This window comes from Mauremys mutica, unplaced genomic scaffold (genome assembly GCF_020497125.1).
Source record: "Mauremys mutica isolate MM-2020 ecotype Southern unplaced genomic scaffold, ASM2049712v1 Super-Scaffold_100046, whole genome shotgun sequence".
Lineage (NCBI taxonomy): Eukaryota > Metazoa > Chordata > Testudines > Geoemydidae > Mauremys > Mauremys mutica.
In genome coordinates, this window is record NW_025423257.1 from 4760113 (window position 1) to 4773502 (window position 13390).

A 13390-nucleotide genomic window follows, 5' to 3' on the forward strand; every position below is an offset into this window, starting at 1 on the left:
CCTTCAATCCGTGCTAGAACCTAAGAATCCTTTTCCTTTTCCCCGTTGTGGAATGGGAGACTTCCAAAAGTGCTCCCTGTGCTATAGCACACGGCTCAGCTCAGAGAATAAACCCCAAATAGCCCCTGAGTTTTGCTTTTTGAATTCTGTGTTTCTGATTACTTCAAGCCTGGGCACTGTGATTATTTACCAGTTTCTCTAGCACTGTTCCTACCACTGTTTCTGTAACATATTTTGTTTTTTATGGGACAGGGTTCTTATTCCTTTGCCTAACCCCAACCTGGAAGGCCAGGGTGTCTGTTTTCTCTGGCCCCTCCCCAGAGACAAATCTGACAGGGTTGCACCTGCCAGGAGCAAACAGAAAGCCCCACTGGTCACACACACAGAGTAGATAGACACACACAAGACACAGAAGAAACTGAATTATTTGAGCTATCAACATTTCCACTTTCCCACAGCATGTTAGTTCTGAAGGTTGTTTTAATTTATTTTCTTGAAACCAGAAATGGGGAAAGAGACACTGGAGTCAGTGGAATTACAGCAGGGAGGGATAAGTCTCATGATTCGTCACTAACCAAAGGCTTTGTGAACAGAGCGATAATATTACTGAATGGTCTGGCTAACCCTGCAGTTAGAAACAATCAGCTCTACGGGTGGTAAATTGACAGGCTCTGCTGCTGATCATGAAATAGAAGCACATTACCTTTAAACAGCTGCTATTTCAGTGCCTCTGGAAGTACAGAAAACAATGATTTGTGTTAAAGGAAAGTTGCCCTTTCTCAGAGCCCCAATTTCTATTGTGTGTGTACAGGTAGGTTTGAATGTGTAGCAGGTACTTTGGTCAAGCTTAGCTATTTTATGTGTATAACAGGCTCCTGCCCACCTCCAGCAGAGGTTTCAGTCACATACGACGGCAACTTACCGAGTGTCACACAAATTAGTCCATCCCTCCCCATGTTCAGTCGCTGACGGGAATGTTCGAATGAGGCAGAGAACTGGGAAAGTATCGCAGTAGGAATACATTAAAAAGTGGGATTAATCAGAGCTGGACTGCAGGCAGAGCCTGTTCTAGAGCTGGTGAAGTGACAGGGACACACTCCCGCTAGTGCTGGCTCTGAAATAACAGCAGAAGCAGATCGAAGAGAATGAGCTCATGGGCAGCTGCCCTGTCAGTGCATCACTCACCTGGCAGGTGTTACACAAAACACAGCACTTCCCCCCACTGCCACCACTTCATTATACTGGCCATGGGGCTGTTTGTCCTGCAGGACTTTGATCTCTCCGGGTGGTCCATGGTGATTCGTAACAGAGCCATTAGGGGAGCAGGAGTCATCCCAATGGAAATCTCTCCACTTCTTTCTCAGTGTTACCTTCTTAGCCCTGGCTTTGGAGATGACATTAGCCTTATCCTGTCTTGATTTTAGGTAGGATTTTCATCACCTTCTGGTCTTGGCAGCTTACAACTTTTGAGGGCTTTTCTCTGCCTTTTTGGTCCCCGCTGCAGTCAGTACATTCCAGACATGGGCATGGTGACCTCCCTGGGGATCTTGACAGCTTTAGCCAGCTTCTTGGTGGCTATTTTCCTGCTCAGAGCCACTGTCGTCTTCTCATGCCTTGTCCTGGGGGCCCAGCTGCTGGTTGAATGGAAAGGAGCCGAAGTGCTGGTGACTTTAGCCCGCACCAAGTGGCCTTTGCTTGTCAGACTCCTGAACCCCAACTGGATGTGGTTCTTGTTCTTCTGCACAGCACAGCCCTGGAGAAGAGGGATCTGCAAATGTACATTAATATGATCCCTTTGTTTAATTGATGAAAACATAAACTAGACACTTAGAGGCTTGGAACTGATTTCAGCTGATGGACAGGTGTGCTAGGTTTTTATGCATTTGGACAGTGAAATGTTGAGTGTTTACATTCATTTCAAGCATCCCCGTATAGTGGAGCTCCTGAACATAATGGACAATGGAAATGAAAATGTTTTCCCTTTTTTCAAAAATAAAAATAAAATAATAAGAGCTGATTAGAGGGCACTTGGATTTGAAGCAGGGACCACTTGATCTGCAGTCAAACACTCTACCACTGAGCTATACCCCCCTGAGAGCAGATGCTTTCCCCATTGTAGCTGAAGCACATCAGTGATTCCAGTAGCAGGGGCAGGCTCTCTCTGGGGCACAGAGATTTTTCGGGGAGTTGGTGGCTCCTTTCTTTCCTCACCCTGGAGTAAACTGAGCTTTTTACTCCATGGTACATGTTTTATGGACTAACAGCAGCAGCTTGAAGAAAGAGGAGAGTGAATATCTCACTCTCAGGGCTGAAGGTGGCTACGTCCCCTCTGTCTGACCGTTGCCATTGCAGGAGCAAAGGTTTCAATGGAATTGAATGCCCTGGCTCAGACTAGAGACACAGAAAGGTTTTGCTGTTCGTTGAACAGCAAAGGAAATTGTGTCTGTATGTGAAACTGAGGAGGGACATGAAACGCCCACAGGGTGGCGCAATGCCCTAAGCTAAGGCAGGAGGGTGAAGGAATGGGGCTGAGGAATGACTGAAGTGGACCAGGGGCGGCTCTAGGTTTTTGGCCGCCCCAAGCAGTCATGCCCGGGAGGCGCCCCCGAGCCGCGGGGGCAGCGGACCTCCCGCGGGCATGACTGCAGAGGGTCCCCTGGTCGCGCGGCTCGGCTGGACCTCCCGCAGCTGCGGGCGGTTTGCAGGTCCGGCGGCTCCGGTTGAGCTGCCGCAGGCATGCCCGCGGGAGGTCCAGCCGAGTCGCGGGACCAGCGAACTGTCCGCAGTCATGCCTGCGGGAGGTCCACTGGAGCCGCCGGCCGAGCGTCCCCTCCGCAGTCATGCCTGCGGCAGGTCCGCTGCTCCCGGGGCTCCGGTGGACCTCCCGCAGGCATGACTGCGGCAGGTCCGCCGGCCCAGCCTGCCGCCCCCCCCGGGAAAGGGCCGCCCCAGGCAGGTGCTTGCCCCGCTGGGCTCTGGAGCCGGCCCTGAAGTGGACTCACCTGGGATTGAAATGGCATTTGTTTGTGTCGGGCAGTGAGAAATGTGACATTAATTCAGATGCAGGGTTGAGGCTTCTTTAGCTGCTTGTAGAACTTGAACTTGATTTCCCAGAAGGGAGAAAGGGAAAGTCTGGGGCGGCCTTTAGTCCCTGGCTGGAGCAGTGTATGAAAAAGGCTCCAGAGATGCAGCTGGCAATTACAGGCCACTGAGGCTAACGTCAGTACCAGGCACATTGGGTGGAATAGTAGAGCCCAATGATTAGACATATCGGTGAAGGGAATTTGCTGGGTGTAGCGGGTGGTTACCTGCTCCTGCCCTGCGGGGCTTGAAGCAGCCCAGGAGAGGGCTGAGGCTGGAGCAAGGAGCCTGGGCTGATTGGGGGAAGCAGGCTCAGCTGGGGCCATGCCCCAGTCAGGCCCAGCTGGCCCCTAGAAGAGGCTGTGAGCCAGGAGCCCAGTCAGTCTCCCTCTGTTTGTAGCGAGAGAAGGGCCTGGCTGCAGGGACCCAAGCAAGACACCTAGAGTGGGAGCAGGGCTGGGGAAGGGCCAGAGGAGCTGGGAGCTCTGGCCTGGAAAGCCCCAGGCTGCAGGCCTGACTATAGGCTGAATAGGTGCAGGGCTGCAATGGGGCAGCCCAGGGGGAAGCAGAGGCGGCAGGTCCAAACCCCTTTGCCTGTGATGAGTGGCTCACACTGCAGTCTGCCCCAGTGAACGGGGGCTGGATGGAGACTGGGCAGTAGCCAAGACTGAGGTGAAGTGGGGATAGTGGGTGGGGGTTCCCCTGGGAGGGGGAGACCTAGAACTGTGGGGGTACTGCCAGGGGGTACTGCCAGGGTAAAAGGGGCACTGGGGTCCTGGGAGGGACAGGGGGCCAGCTGCAGTAAGGCGGATCACCGGCCTCCAGAGGGCGCTCTGACGGCTGGAGAGCTAATTCCCAAGACGACCAGCAGGAGGCGCCGCCGGGTGAGTCTGCCCCCGCTTACATTGGGGAAGAATGAACATCCTTTTTGTAAAGGAAAATTATGCCTCACGAAACTACTATAATTCTTTGAGGGAGTCAACAAGCATGTGGATAAAGGTGATCCCATGGATATAGTATACTTAGATTTTCAGAAAACCTTTGACAAGGTCTCTCCCCAAAGGTTCTGAAGCAAAATGGGATAAGATGGAAGGTCCTCTCTGTGATAAATAACTGGTTCAAAGGCAAGAAAGAAAGGGTCTGATTTTCAGAATGGAGAGAGGTAAATAGTGGTGTCCCCTTGGGGTCTGTACTGGGACCAGCACTGTTCAACATACTCCTGAGTGATCTGGAAAAAGGGGTAAACAGTGAGGTGGAAACATTTGCAGATAATACAAACCAACTCAATTTAGTTACGTCCAAAAGAAAGCGCAAAGTGTGACAAAGGGATCTCACCAAACTGAGTGACTGGGCAGCAAAAAGGCAGATGACATTCAATGTGGATCAATGCAAAGTAATGCACACGGGAAAACATGATCCCAATTCTACATCTAAACTGGTGGGATCTAAATTAGCTCTTACAGCTTAAGAAAGAGATCTTGGAGTCACTGTGGATACTTCTCTGAAAACATCTACTCAATGTGCATCGGCAGTCAAAAAGGTGAACAAAATGTTGGGAAGTCCTTAGGAAAGGGATGGCTAGCGAGACAGAAATATCATCTTGCCTGTGTATAAATCTGTGGTATGCCCACTGTGACGATGCGGTTCTGGCGGGACCCAACTGAGAATGGCAAATCAGGACCAATTGCTTAAACAGGGCAGTCACAGCCCTAGGCTGGGGTTTTTCCACCTCTAAGGCAAACCAAACCAGCCAGACAAAAAGGACTTTGGTCTCACCCCACTGGCTAACCACAAGTCACACAAGCAATTTCTTTAGACACTCCAGTCTCCCAGTATCACCACCAGTGCACTCGTCCTGGGGATAAATGGTTATGAAAACCAACACCCCAATAAAAGGAAAAGGTTCTCTCGATCCCAAAGGAACAAGCCCCAGACCCAGGTCAATATACACATCAGATCTTACCCACAAATCATGCTGTTGCCAATCCTTTAGAATCTAAAATCTAAAGGTTTATTTACAAAGGGAAAAAGGTAGAGATGAGAGGTAGAATTGGTTAAATGGAATCGATTACATACAGTAATGGCAAAGTTCTTAGTTCAGGCTTGCAGCAGCGATGGCATAAACTGCAGGTTCAAATCAAGTCTCTGGAACATCCCCCATTGGGATGGGTTCTCAGTCCCTTGTGTAGAGCTTCAGTTTGTAGCAAAGTCCCTCCAGAGGTAAGAAGCAGGATTGAAGACAAGATGGAGATGATGCATCAGCCTTATATAGGCTTTTCCAGGTGTAAGAACCTCTTTGTTCTTACTGTGGAAAATCACCGCAAAATGGAGTCTGCAGTCACATGGACAAGTCTCTGCATACCTTGCTGAGTCACAAGGCGTGTCTGCCTTCTCTCCATGGGTCAATTGTGTAGCTGATGGTCCTTAATGGGCCATCAAGCAGGCTAACCAGAGCTAACACCAGCTTGTCTGGGATATCACCCAGAAGCACATCACCAACTTGAAATACAGACAGTATAGAGCCAATATACATAACTTCAACTAAAATGATACATGCACACAGACAGCATAATCATAACCAGCAACCCATAACCTGGTTTTAGACACCTTATATGACCCCCTTTACCTAAGATTTGGTGCCACTACAGGACCTCGGTTGCAGCCCATGTTCTATATGGTCCCAATTTATATCAATAACGTCACACCCACATTTGAATACTGGAGTTGGTCCCCCATCTCAAAAAGATATATCAGAATTGGGAAAAGTACGGAAAAGGGCAACCAAAATGATTAGGGTATGGAACAGCTTCCATGTGAGGTGAGATTAATAAGACTGAGGGGAGTTTTCAGCTTGGAAAAAAGATAACTAAATGGGGGCTAGGATAGAGGTCTATAAAATGATGATGGGTTTGGAGAAAGTAAAGAAGGAAGTATCAGGGGTAGCCGTGTTAGTCTGCCTCTGTAAGGAAGTGCTATTTACTCCTCATAACACAAGAACTGGGGTCACCTGATGAAAGGAATAGACAGCAGGTTTAAAACAAACCAAAGGAAGAATTTCTTCACCCAACACACAGTCAACCTGGGGAAACTTTGCCAGAGGATGTTGTGAGGGCCAAGACTATAACAGGGTCCATCAAAGAACTAGATAAGTTGATGGAGGACGGGTCCATCATTGGCTATTAGCCAGGATGGGCAGGGATACAAAACCATACTCTTGAGGTGTCCCCAGCCTCTGTTTGCCGGAAGCTGGGAATGGGCGACAGGGGATGGATCGCTTGATGATTCCCTGTTCTGTCGATTCCCTCGTGGGCACCTGGCATTGGCCACTGTGGGAGGATAGGATTCTGGGCTGGCTGGACCATTGGTCTGATCCAGTATGGCCGTTCTTATGACCAATAGAGGGCAGTCCCCACCAGCAATACTTATATTTGGTGCGCTGAAAGGGCTAACTTTCCAAAGCTGACCCAAAGGTTTAGTAAAAGTGTTTTGGAGAAAAACACTAAACAGAACAATGCGAATGAAAACTGGGAGGTATTGTTTAAGGAGCTTGTTAGATGGGGCATAAGCCATATTGCCTAATTAGCTGAGCTTGCAATGGCCTTCCACTCAACTCGCTGACATTTCTCCGTCTGCAAATGTGGTACCCATTTTAAAACCAAGATCCAATCAATTACAACATGTCCGGGAAGATTCTAGGCATCAATGATCTGATCATTGGGTTGATGGCGGTAAACAAGAGCTTCCTAAGAGCCACCCTCATCCTCTCTCCCCTTTCTGCTCCCGCATCCTCTGCAAACTTTCGAAGACAGATGCCTCATGATGGCCTTTGATCGTGGGGATGTTGCCTCTTGGTCAGGGTTTCGGCCCTTTTGGGGGGAAGGACGCAGCAGATGGCGGGGGAGCCCAGGGCCTCCCATGGGCTCTGACCCAGCCCACTCTAAGGGCAACACTTCTTACCACCCCGCTATTGTCCTAAGTTCACAGTTTATCACAGGAAGCTCTGACGGGTGTCAACTCACTGATACTTCTTCTCAGCCGGGCGTGGCATGGCAGCTCTCTCCTTGGGTTGGCAGCTGCCTCTGTTATGCTGACAGAGCCAGACTGGTGACGAGGTGGTGGGTGGGATTGAACCGGGGACCTCTGGAGCTTAGTGTGTGGGCCTCTACAGCATGAACTAAAAGCCACCCGGCTGTTAGCGAAGGCTGTATAGAAGACATGTTTTATTGCTCCCTCTAAGTGATCTCGGTCCCACTAGCTGGGACACCCCACCGCACCCTGGAGGTGTGTGGGTTACGTAGTTCCCCTAGCTGAGGAAGCGCATCCTGAGCTTCGGAGAGTTCCCAGCTGTAATCCCGGACGACCCCTGTAACAATGCGACCACTGGCAGGATGCTACTGAGAGTATCAATTCAGGACAAATTGCTTGGAGCAGGGCAGTCACAGCCCGAGGCTGGGTGCCCTTTACTATTAAAGCACGTCACAGCAGCCATGCAGAGAGGACTTCGGTTTTACCCCACTGGCCAATCGGACGTCAGACAAGCAATTCCCTCACCTATTCCAGTTCCCTTGTATCACCACCAGCACCACTCCTTATGGGGATGAATGGTTATGAAAACCAATACCCCAGTAAAAGAAAATGGGTTCTCTCAAAGGACCCCAAAGGACCAAGCCCCAGATGCAGGTCAATAGACGAGTCAGATCTTACCCACAAATCACGCTCTTGCAAATCCTTTAGCGTTGTTATGGAAAAATTGATCCATGTGTTGTGTTTTCAATCAGATCAGCCTGAGGCCTTTTATTGATTAGAAGCACGCAGGGGAGAACCGTTATGGAAACGGCCTCCCCGAAGCTGGTTACAGACAGCCTTATAAAGCTTAAAACCACAATTGTAATATGCAAATTACATAAATAATTTCCTTATTATTTTGCTAAAAAAAATTGCAAAGTTAATGCTGATTGGAGCAGGAGTAAATTTCTTCCATATTAGGCTTTTCCTGTTATTACTTATCTGTTCTATGCGGTTACGTGTTGACAGTCGGGGATATTACAAAATTGTTTTTCAGTCGGGGACTGTTAGGACTTTCCACTGTCTCCTCCGTGCCCCCCTGCTTGGCTTGTCTGGCCGGCCCTGGCAGCTTGACATGAGGCCTGGGCCTACAAGGCCTTGGATAACACTGGATTTTCCCTTACAACATCTAAAATATAAAGGTTTATTCATAAAAAGAAAGAAATATAGATGAGAGTTAAAATTTTTAAAGGAATTAATTACACACAGTAATGGCAAAGTTCTTGGTTCAGGCTTGTAGCAGTGATGGAATAAACTGCAGGTTCAAATCAAGTCTCTGGAGTCCATCCACAGCTGGGATGGGTCATTCAGTCCTTTGTACAGAGCTTCAGTTTGTAGCAAAGTCCCTCCGGAGTCATGAAGCTGCACTGAAAATAAGATGGAGACGAGGCATCAGCCTTTTATAGCCTCTTGCCATGTCGTCTTTGCTTTCTTTGTCCCAAGGACACTCTATGCAGCACGTGGCATAGAAAAACCTTAGAGTTCTGTCCATAGGCAGGTCCCTGCAGACCTTGCTGAGTTACAAGGCGTATCTGCCTTCTCTCAGTGGGTCGATTGTAGAGCTGATGGTCCTTAAGGGCCATCAAGCAGGCGAGGCAGAACTGACACCAACTTGTCTGGAGTGTTCCCCGGAAGCAGAGCACAAGTTTGAAATACAGGCAGCATAGAGCCAATATTCATAACGTCAACTACAAAAATGATACACATCTAGAGATAGCATCATTATAATCAGCCAATCAGAACCTCTCCATAGACCCCCTTACACGACAACCTTTCTACAATATTGGCTGCAAATATAGAACAGCGGTCACAATGGTGATCTATACAGTTACAGATTATGTCAATAACGTCACAGGAGGTGACACGGCATCAGTGAGACTGATACTGGAATACTGTCTCCAATTTTGGAGTCTTCATTTGAAAAAGATGTTGTGAAATTGGAGCTGGGGCAGCAAAGAGCCACCAAAGGTTCTGAGGGCTGGAGAAAAATGCCTTCTAGTGAGCTACTGAAAGAGCTCAACCTGTTTAGCTTATCAAAAGAAGATTGAAAGGTGACTTCACTGAAGTGTTGAAGTGCCTTAATGGAGAGAAAAGATTGGGTATTAAAGGGCTCTTTAATCTAGCAGAGAAAGGCATAAGAAGACCCAATGGCGGGAAGGTGAAGAGAGACAAATTCATATTACAACTAAGGCACAAATATTCAACAGCGAGGATGATTCATCACAGGAACAAGCTACCAAGGAAAGTGGTGGATTCTCCATCTCTTGATGTCATTTCATGAAGACTAGATGCCTTTCTGGAATGTGTTTGCCTCAAAACTAGCTCTTGTGTCATACAGGAGGCCTGTGATGTGCAGGGGGTCAGATTAGATGCTCTAATGGTCTCTTCTGGCCATAAAGTCGACTAATTTCTAAAAAACTGACGGTAGCATTGGGAGCAGCGTCTGATGTTTCCCTGTCTAGCCGGCTTGCTGCCTAGAACGAACGCTCCTTGAGTGGGGTGATCCACAGGGAGTAGCTCAAACCTCCAAAGTGCCTGGCCAGGGGCAGGACATTGGCACAGCAAGGGAGGGGTGTGGCAGTGACATCACAAAGGCCTTTTGCAGGACCTCAGCCTATTGGTCTAAGGTGGTGGGGAGGTGGTGACCTCACAGAGAGATGCTGACATCAGCCAGGCAGGACAGGGGTGAGGGGCCAGGGAAACCTCAGAGACCCCTGTGGCTTTGCTCCAGCAAGTCTCCTTCTCCAGGTCTCTCTCTGAGGACTGAGAGAGTATTCGGGTTCACGGACGTGAGCGCCAGGAGGAACCTCTTTCGAGTTTTCTCCTTCCCTTTTAGTGATTTTACTAGAAAACAGCCGTCCCTGTTTAGAAGGTAAGAGCCTCCTGGAGGTGTGAAACCTGTTCAGTCTGATCCATCTGTTGCAGGGCAGTGCTCTGCAGCTCCCACTGTGGGAGGTCCACCCAAAAATGTGGGGCTGAAATAGAGCTCGGGCAGTGATCCCCACCAATGACCTGGGCCATCCTTTGGGCTCTCTGGTGAGAACCCTCAGCCTCGCATCCTCAGTCTCTACCCTGATTGGCTGAGCAGGGGGTTATTGACAGGGAGGAGACTCAGATCCTTGTTCTCTTTGAAGACCAAGGAAATAAGTCAGAACCAGTTCTGTGTTTGATGAATTTTGCTGCTTCTCTGCATTAATGGTCTCTGAGCAGTTCATGATTCTCTCTAACATTGCAGTTCTCCTCAAATACTTGCTGAATAATTACTGTGCACTGTTGTTGATCTGGAGCTCATCACAGAGCTCTTTACTCAGGTCATTCCATGTCTGAAATTCAAGATCTGATGGTTAGTTTGTAAAAGCAGCAAAGAGTCCTGTGGCACTGTATAGACTAGCAGATGTTTTGGAGCATGAGCTTTTGTGGGTGAATACCCACTTCGTTGGATGCATGTAGTGGAAATTTCCAGGGGCAGGTATATTGAAAATCAGGGCTCTTGGGTCCTATTCCCAACTCTGCCACTGACTGGCTGTGTGACCTCAGACAAGTCAATTCTCCTTTCTCAGCCTTAGCTTCTCCCTCTTTCGAGTAGGGATAATAATGATCCGCTCCTACCTACTTCACGGTGGGTGGAGGCAGAGCCGGCTCTAGGTTTTTTGCCGCCCCAAGGAAAAGAAAATTTGGCTGCCCCCACCCCAGCCCTGGGCTCCCCCCATAACCCTTGCTGCCCGAGCCCTGGGCTCTGCCCCCACACCCGCACCCCCTGCTGCCCCAGCCCTGGGCTCTGCCCCCCACACCTGCACCCCCCTGCCACCCCAGCTCTGGGCCTCCCCCCCACCTGCACCCCCCCTGCCGCCCCAGCTCTGGGCTCTGCCGCCCCCACCCGCACCCCCTGCCGCCCCAGCTTTGGGCCTCCCCCCCACCTGCAGCCCCCTGCCGCCCCAGCCCTGGGCTGCCCCTTCCCCACCAGTGCTCCCCCACACACACCCTCTGCTGCCCCAGCCCTGGGCTCCCCCCACACACCTGCACCCTCCTTCTGCCCCAGCCCTGGGTCACTGGTAACTTGCTCCCAGGGTGGGTCATTCAGCAGGAATTATGGATGTGCACAGAACACAGACAGGACTGGTTCCCGCATGGTTACAGAGCTGCAGGAAAGTGGAACCATTTTCAGCTTGTGTGATTGGAGGAGATCTGAATGCATATTATAAGACTGTCCTCCATAAATGAGGAAAAGTCGAGGTGCCTTTATTATTCTTTGTTTCTATGGGGAATTTACCAGTGCAATATCACTGTCTTCCTTTTAAACAAACAAAACTAGAAAAAAAATGGCAATGGCTGTTGAAAATAGCAATTCCAGTCCTAAAAACCCCTGGGAAGCATTTCTTGCTCAATTTTATCTAGTCGGATGCCCCTGGAACAATGGGATCGAGAAACCTGCATCACTGAAAATGCAGCCATGGAGACACCACACAGCAGCCTTGCCTAGCAGGGGCAGGGGGACGAGAAGGGACATCATCCGAGCTCCCTGCATCCAGGTCACTTTCCTCAGCCGGGCTGCATCAGGGGAGGGCAGAGAGCAGCAGCTTCTGATGCTCCCTCACAGCCCAGCCCAGGTGGGGAGAGCGACCAGGACGCAGGGAGCACATAGTGCTGCTCCTCGCTCCCCCCACCCTCTGTGGGGCCACGGAGGAGCATTGGGGCAGGGGAGAGCAGTGAGCACCTTTGCACGGCCACACGGTGCCCTTTGACCCCCTGGAGCCCTGGGCGGCTGCCGGGGGCCCCACCCCTAAGGCCGGCCGGGCTCCCCAGCACGAGCAGCAGAGACACAGGGAGACTGGCCACCCACTGAGCAGAGGTAGCCTGGGCGGCTCGTAATGGAGGCTCGGGGGGGCTCAGCCTCCCCAAACCTTGCGTCGCCAAGGGGACAGTGGGGCCCATGACTAGGGGCCCTGGCCAAATTAGGCCCCCCCTGGAAAAGTCTCCCCCATGTCAGCCCCAGGACTGGAGGAGCTCCCACTCCCTGCTACGGCCCGGGGGCTGCAGCAGGGGCACAGAGCGTCTCGGGTCTCGGGGCCGCAGCGGGGCCGGGGTAAAGGAGTGACCGGGTGGGGCCAGTGGGGGAAGGGGTGGAAGGGGGCGGAGCCACACACAGAAGTGGCGGGGGGGCAGGGTTCCGGTGCTGGGGCCCCCGCACTTGTTCTCCCTTTCCCTGGGCTTTGGCATCACTAACCCCTGCTGAGCGAGTAGGGGTCAGTGGTCCCCAAAACGTGAGGCGTGACTCCTAGGGGGACACAGAGGAAGATTGATGGGGGCACCTCAGGGCCTGAGCCAGCCCCCATGGAGGGCAAGGAGGGAGCCCCACTCTGTCCCAGCTCTTCCCCAACCCCACCCTCAGCCTGGGCCCCTGGCTCCCTGCCCGGCCTCGACCCCCTGACCCCTGTCCGCACCTCTCTCCCCAGCAAGCAACGGCCCCACTCCCAGCCCCGGTTCTTGACCGCGGCTTCCGAGGGGCAACAGCCATGGATACGAGGGCGCAGTGTGAAATGTTTGGGGAACACTGGGTTAGGGTGACGTCCTCAATCACTTCTCTGCAGTCCAATGAAAGCGATTCCTCCCCCACCCATCCCTCCGTCAGGACGGCCTAGGTATGTTCTGCTTCCCTTCACTCGTACAGGGAGGAGAATAACATTTCATTCCACTCAATGCTAAAGTGATTTGCAACCCACCACCATCCCAAACTGGTCATTTTGGGGAAGCGGCCCCCTCATGCTGCATAGCTAGGCAGAGTAGGGGTGTCTGTGCAAACACGGCCTGTTCCTGAAGTCTTCCCCCAACTCCTCACTAGATGTGAGGGGGGAGCTCATTCAGCTCCTGCTTACGCTTAGTATTGGGAAACTCCTTAGTGTCCCTATCTCTGCTGGCCTTAGATTTCTTGTCCTGTCTTTTTTTTTTACAGCTCAGATGAGGTGGCCAAGTGGTTACGGTGAAGGACTGATAATCCATTGTGCTCTGCATGTATGGGTTTGAATCCCATCCTCATCGGAGGCATTTAGTCTTCACTCTCCTTTACAGACAACCATCTCCCCTTTGGTACAATGAGATCAAACAATGTTGCCTCTTGCAAACAAAAACCTTCTCAGAAACTCCGACACCCCCCGTTGCTTTAAATAAAATGTCTAAATCCCAGATTTCTAAAAAATTTCTCTAGTTCTGTATTTTGTAGTTTTTATCTCAAAAGGTAATGTTACCT

The 13390-nt window shown here is 50.9% G+C and overlaps 1 non-coding gene across 1 annotated transcript; it reads left to right on the plus strand.

Moving 5' to 3' along the window:
• Window positions 1–13100: 13100 nt before the first annotated feature.
• TRNAI-GAU lies at window positions 13101–13182 on the plus strand. The gene has a single exon. It is a non-coding gene; the product is annotated as a tRNA-Ile (tRNA).
• Window positions 13183–13390: the final 208 nt, after the last annotated feature.